At 47.8% G+C, this 7,045-nt stretch overlaps 1 long non-coding RNA gene across 1 annotated transcript; it reads right to left on the minus strand.

Moving 5' to 3' along the window:
• Nucleotides 1-1,379: 1,379 nt before the first annotated feature.
• On the minus strand, nucleotides 1,380-6,365 carry LOC127673636 (uncharacterized). The gene is made up of 3 exons (XR_007975224.1): nucleotides 6,059-6,365; nucleotides 5,098-5,191; nucleotides 1,380-2,185 (listed from the first exon to the last, which is right to left on the minus strand). It is a non-coding gene; the product is annotated as an uncharacterized LOC127673636 (long non-coding RNA).
• Between the last annotated feature and the right edge of the window lie 680 nt (nucleotides 6,366-7,045).

Consider the following 7,045-nt stretch of genomic DNA (forward strand, 5'->3'; position numbering starts at 1 on the left):
AAATGGTTCCACGTGGAGTTTATTTAAGAAGGGAAGGGTAGCCGGCGGGAACGGGAGTGAGAAGGGAAGGAAAAGAGAGAGAGGGAGGAGCGCTGCTAGGTTATATAGGAGTGGTGACGTAATTACAGGTAAAGGTGGGCTATGGAATTCTGGGTAGATGGCGGCCGTTGCCTGGGCAACGGACCTATACATTGCTTTGCGTGGTCTTAGGCCTTAGGTACCTACATTCCTGCATTTCTTTTATTAAAAAAGAAAAAGAAAAAGAAAAAGAAAAGGGGTGGGGGGGACCCGATGATGAAAAGGAGTGTGGGCGCCGTGTCTCTTAAACTACTTCCTGCTGTCTAGGGGCGTTGTCAATTTTGGGGTATAGATGACTTTCATCATCGGGGTCCACCTGGTGCATGTTGGCATCAGCTACATCTGGGGACGGGGGCTCTTCCGTGGGCAGCAGCTGGTAATTCTGTAACAGAAGCTGATTAATAGTTTGGTTAGAAATTTTTTGCATTTGCCGATGGAGGAATGTAGAAACAAGATTAATTAGGCAGGGAGCAAACAATAACACCAGGAAAATGACTAGGAGAGGCGTTACAAAAGGGAATATCCACTTCCATATAGGGTTTTCAAAAATGTCAGAGCTGGAGGTCTCACGATCTCTGAAGTTCTTTATGTCTGTCTGGAGTTCCTGGATTTTGTTTCTCACTATCCCGGATTGGTTGACATAGAAACAGCATTCTTCTTGGAGGAACAGGCAAAGACCACCTTCCTTAGCTGTTAAGACATCTAGGCCCCGTCGGTTCTGAAGCACCACAGCTGCCAAAGAATCAATCTGTTTCTGGATAGTAAGCACAGTTTCAGTCATTCCCTGAAGGTCACTTTTAAACTGAGAAGTAAATGTATTGTATTGGGCCAGAGAAGTTGTTATTCCTGCCACACCTGTGCCAACACCTATGGCTATTCCTGTAGCTACCAAAAGAGGAACGATCTGAACTGCTCTCTCACGTCGGGCAGCTACCATATTTATAACTGGGATTGGCAGGGGCTCATTTCCCTGGATCACTCCCATCTCAGGGAAAAGGAGAACCAACGTGCAAACTCCTGACCAGCTGGCAGGTAGGCGATGATATACCTGAGTGCCACAAAGAATTGACGTGTTCTGGATTGCAGGGCATTGTGGCAGAGATGATATATCAAGGGTTATGGTTTTATTACAGTCTAGGGAGCTTAATGTTCCTACAGAACGTGTCCCAGAGTTCTTAAAACAGTTTCCCATGCCAAAGAGAGGGACAGAGGTAAGGTACGGAGCCGTGGTGACATCGGAGTCAGGACAGCTAACAAAAGGTGAGGTGAGGTTATCTGGCAGTATCACCGGAAAAGCTGTAAGTGACAGTTTTGAGTCAGTCCCTGGGGGTACACATAACCAGCAATCTTTAAAGCGACCAGGCCTGGTGACATTAAGGAGTTGGTATGCTGAGGTCAAAGTTTGAAGCAACAGGCGAAATGGCAAGTTAGTGCCATTTATGAGGGGTGCTGTTAAAGAATCAAGGACCTTAGAGGAGTGTTTAATTATCTCCCCCACTTTTCCAATATCTAGGGGTTGGGCGATTGAGATATACTTTCTCTGAATATGGATGGTACTTATTGGGGAACTGGGCTGGTTTTTACGATAGAGCTTACCAACGACTCCTGTTTCCCACCTGGAATCCCACGGGTCTTGTATGTGGAAGAAAAGCGTCTTGCGGTGTTGAAAGAAGAAATGATTGACCCGTGATCCTAGCATATGTATCTGACAAGACCAATATGGGCAGCCCCCATATTCGTCTGGCCATTTTTTACAGTAATCTTCTGTCTGGTCAAAGAGAAAGCAAGTATAGAGATCATAATACTTAGATGGGATAACAGATACAGGGATGATCGCGATTTGGATCGGTACCTGACATCCGGCTATGGAGCAGTTTCCTGACCCTATTTGGAAAGACTGTTTGTTATCTGTGGGGGTTTCTTGAACCTCGAATCTCCAAATGTAAGGACTGCCCTGGATGGAAATGAAGAACAGCAGGGGTAGGACAAGAAACCCATGTCTAATCCAATGAGGTCGAGCTCGGCTGCCGGAGTGGAGTCTCATGTTCTGGAATTGGGGACAAGGTGGGTGGTCCCGATGTCCTCCGGAGCTTGATAGAGCAAGGTCCTGTCAGGGTTGACGTGTATGAAGAAGAGTTATCTTTAGGTGGAGGGATGAAAGGTTTAAGGTGAGATAGATGGACCCAATGAGGAAATCCTTCAAGTTTAGCAGCTGTAGGGGTCACGAGAATCACCTTAAAAGGGCCCTGCCATTTGGGAGAGAGGGGTGAGGGCCGATGATCTGGAGGGGATAAGAGGACTTGGTCTCCAATGTTGACAGGCAGTGGACAGGAGACAGTCTGTGGCCGAGGTAGGTGGTGGTCAGCAAAGTCCCATAGGAGAGAGCGAAGGTGGCAAAGCAATGGGGTGAGTAGGTGGTCTGGGAGGGGAGAGCATTTAGGTGAGAGACCAGGAGTTAAAACTGGACGTCCATACATGAGTTCAAAGGGTGAGATAAGAAGAGGTCGCTTGGGGAGAGCTCGTAGCCTGAAAAGAGCTAGAGGTAGGAGTTTTACCCAGTCAAGGTGAAGTTCCTGTGACAGCTTGGCAAGAGTGGTTTTTAAAGAGCGATTAGTTCTCTCTACCTTACCTGAAGATTGGGGATGGTAAGGAATGTGAAAATGCCAAGGGATATTTAAGGCGTTGGATAAACTCTGAGAAATCTGGGAAGTAAATTCAGGACCATTGTCTGACTGAAGGGAGGTTGGAACACCAAATCGGGGGATGATCTCTCGGAGGAGGAGATCAGAGACTGTCTGAGCCCTTTTGTTAGTGGTAGGAAAGGCTTCTACCCACCCCGAGAAGGTATCTACCAAGACCAGGAGGTACTTGGAACGCTTGACTGTAGGCATATGGGTAAAGTCAAGCTGCCAGTCAGTTCCGGGAAGGGAACCTCTAGCCTGATGGGTGGGGAAAGGGGTACTACGATACCTCGAGTTAGAATCTGACATCTGACAGGTTTTACAAGAAGCAGTGATAGATTTTAAGAAATTTAAGTCTTCAGGAGTAGGCTGTAAGTGGGTCTTAACAAAAGAAGATAACGCTCGACTGTTAGGATGAAAGAGCTGGTGAAGATAGGATAGAGTTTGGCGAGTGTCAGGGGGTGGAGGTAGAGATGTGGGTTGTAGTGTAAGGATGTCTTGGGGAGGGTGAGATGAGTTTAGCCCCCTAAGGGCTGCAGCTCTAGCTGCCTCATCAGCTCGGTTGTTTCCCTTAGATACAATAGAGTCATCCGTCTGGTGAGATCTGCAATGGACAATCCCAATAGCTGTGGGGAGATGGGAGGCCTTCAGCAAGGCTAAAATATGGCTTGCATTAGTTATGGATCCTCCAGTTGTGCTAAGTAACCCGCGCTCTTTCCAGATAGCAGCGTGGGACAGGAGGATATGGAAAGCATATTTAGAATCTGTGTAAACATTGAGGGATTGTCCCTGTGCCAGTTGAAAGGCACGAGTGAGAGCTATCAGCTCAGCCTGTTGATTAGTAGTGTGTACAGGAAGGGCCTGTGCCTCTACCACCTCGGTGTCTGACACTATGGCATAGCCAGCTTTTCTAGTCCCTTCATATAGAAAGGAACTTCCATCTGTGTACCAAGTATAAATGGCTTGAGGCAATGTGCCCTCCTGTATGTGTGAAGGATGAGGTAATAGTTGCTCTAAAGTCTCAGTGCAGGAATGAGACAGGGAGTGGTTAGTATTAGGTCGAGGGAGAAGAGTAGAAATATTAAGAGGAGGACATGATTGAAAGGTGAGCGTGGAATCTTCTATTAGCGCTACCTGGAGAGAAAGAACTCTAGAGGGAGGTAGAGTCTGCAGGCCTTTGTAGGTTAGGAGCTGTGACAGGTTGTGAGAAGAGAGCACAGTTATAGGAGACCCCAAGGTTAATTTCTTTGATTCTCGAATAAGAAGTTCAGCAGCCGCTAAGGCACGAATACAAGGTGCCCATCCCTGGATGGTTAAATCCAGCCTTTTTGACAAGTATGCTACAGGTGCGAAGGAAGGTCCCAGTTGATGGCCTAAGACTCCAAGGGCAAATCCCTCTTTTTCAGTTACATAGAGGGAAAAAGGGCGAGTCAGGTCAGGGAGATGTAAGGCTGGGGCCTTAAGGAGAGCCTGTTGGAGCCTCTGAAAGGGTTTGGCAACAGATATGAGAAGAGGTTCGTGGGTGGGGCCTAATGCTGCCTCATATAAGGGTCGAGAGAGGAGGGAGAAGGAAGGAACCCAAGAACGTAAAAAGCTAGCCATTCCTAGGAATGATAAAATCTCTTCCTTTGTAGAAGGAACAGTTAAGGACTGAATTAGGTTTTTTCTATCTAAGGTAATAGCCTTATGGGTTGGGGTAATTGTTAATCCCAAATAAGTAACCTGAGGAGTGGACAGTTGAACCTTAGAGGGAGAGACCCTGTAGCCTCGACTGGAGAGGAAATTTAGGAGAGTAGAGGTGTCAGCTTGGCTAATTTCTAGAGATGGACTACAGACAAGGACATCATCTACATAAAGAAGAATTTTAGATCTGGGGAGAGATAAAGAAAGTAAGTCAGAAGCTAGAGCCTGGCCAAATAGGTGTGGGCTGTCTCGGAATCCCTGAGGTAAAACAGTCCAGGTAAGTTGGGTAGAAAAGTGGGTGTCAGGATCTGTCCAGGTAAAGGCAAATATGTTTTGTGACTGGGCATCAAGAGGGATAGAGAAAAATGCGTCCTTTAGATCTAGGACTGAGAAATGAGAAGTTCCTGAGGGGATAGTAGAAAGGAGTGTATAGGGATTAGCTACGACAGGATGTAGAGGAACCACTGCGGCATTAATGCGCCTGAGGTCTTGAACCAGGCGGTAGGTACCATTAGGTTTTTTAACTGCTAGTATAGGGGTATTGAAAGGAGAAGAAGTGGGACGAAGGAGTTTTTTCCTTAAGAGGTCAGAAATGATAGGCTTAAGTCCCCTGAGGCTCTGGAGAGAGAGAGGGTATTGAGCTTGGGTGATGTACCTGGTAGGGTCCAGTAACTGGATGACAACGGGAGAATGATGTTTAGCAACAGAGGGGTTCTGGACGTCCCAAACTCTGGGGTCCACCTGAGAAGCTGGTAGAGGAAATAACATGTTAGTGTTAGTAGGTTGATTGGCTAGAAGGAGAAGTAGGGGAACTGCTGGCGAGCTCGGGTTCAGGCGAGTGGGGGGAGCAAAAGAAATTGAAGCTCCCAACTTAACTAAAAGATCCCTTCCTAATAAAGGGACGGGAGAGGTTGGCACTACCAAAAAGGAATGGGTGAAGGGTATATTTCTAAAAGTACAGCTAAGTGGTGGGGTCTGATGAGGAAGGTAAGGCTGTCCTCCTATCCCGACTATGGGAAGACGCGAGGGTGAAGTGGAGCCCCAAAATTCCACCAGGACTGAGTAAGTGGCCCCGGTATCCAGAAGGAAAGAGATGGGCTTTCCACATACCACGATAGTTACCCGGGGCTCCCTGCTAGTGATGGGCGAGGTCGGGTTGAGGGAGCTCCGGCCCCTTCATTCATCCATAGCCAAGCCTAGGAGGTCAGTAGGAGGGGTTTCTGGGCGGGATGGCCTTCTGTTCTGTGTAACATGGGGACAGTCGACCGCCCAGTGGCCCTCACGATGACATTTAGGACATGGTCCCCTTGGCTTGCGGGGGTTGGGGCAAGTCCTTGCCCAGTGACCTGATTGACCACACCTGTAGCAGGGAGCTGGTGGTTCCTGAGCCTTGGAAGGCCCGGAGCCCGGGGCGATAGCTGGAGCTGGTCGGACAGCTTTTGCCAGCATGTGGTACTTTTGTTTTCGGGCTTTTTCATCTCTCTCATGGTATACCTTGAAGGGCAGCGCCAAGACTTCCGCCTGTGGAGTCAGGGGTCCTCTCTCCAAGCGTCTAAGTTTAGCTCTTATGTCGGGATAGCTTTGGGAAAAGAAATAAGTCATTAAGAGTTGTTTACCTTCCGGATTGTCAGGATCTAGATTAGTGAATTGCAACAAAGCCTTCGTGAGGCGTTGTAAAAACTGAGATGGATTTTCCTGTTTTTCCTGGACAACCTCTTGGAGTTTTTCAAAATTTATTGGCTTTAAAACTGCCTTTCTGAGACCAGCTAGAAGGCATGTAACAAACCTGTCTCTGGCTAAAATACCAGCCGAGGAATTATAATCCCATAGCGGGTCTTGGTCAGGCACTGCCTCAGATCCAATTGGATAGCTGCCGTCTGTCTGGTGAATTTCATCTGCATGCGTTTTTGCCTCTTCCCAAACTCGCCTGTGTTCATCAGGAAGTAAATTGTTAGTAAGAATCATATAGACATCATGAAAAGTCAAGTTGTAAGATTGAGTAATGTACTGAAATTCTTTAATAAAGTTAGAGGGGTTAGAGGTATAAGAACCCAGTCTGCTTTCTATTTGAGAAAGTTCGCTCAAAGAGAAGGGAACGTGTACTCTAACTAGACCATCGATTCCAGCCACTTCCCTCAGAGGAAGGACCGGCGCTGGGTCAGGTGTCTTTGGAGGAGAGGTTGGGGGCTTGGCCGTGGCCTTAGAACGTGTAATAGGAGGGGTAAAGGTTGGTGCCAGTTCAGGGCGTCTGTGGTGATCCTTTACTGGCACAGAGGGAGAGGAGACAGACTCCGAGACCTGGTGGGAGGGAGAAACTGGGGCTGCAGGTTGAGATCTTGTAGTCTCCATGTGTCTGTGGCGAGTGGACGGAGGTGGTTCGTCAGCGGGGTCGAAAGTAACGCCATCTAGTGGAGGGTGAGCAGGTTTCATGGCTAGGAGGAGCTGAGATGGAGTGCAGGCAGCGCAGAGAGAAGGTTTAGACCGGAGATAGATAAAAGCTTGGACGTACAGGATTTGGTCCCATTTACCGGATTGCTGACAGTATGTATTAAGATCCCTTAAAATAATTGGATCTAGGGTGCCATTAGGTGGCCATTTGGAAT

This window comes from Apodemus sylvaticus, chromosome 23 (genome assembly GCF_947179515.1).
Source record: "Apodemus sylvaticus chromosome 23, mApoSyl1.1, whole genome shotgun sequence".
NCBI lineage: Eukaryota > Metazoa > Chordata > Mammalia > Rodentia > Muridae > Apodemus > Apodemus sylvaticus.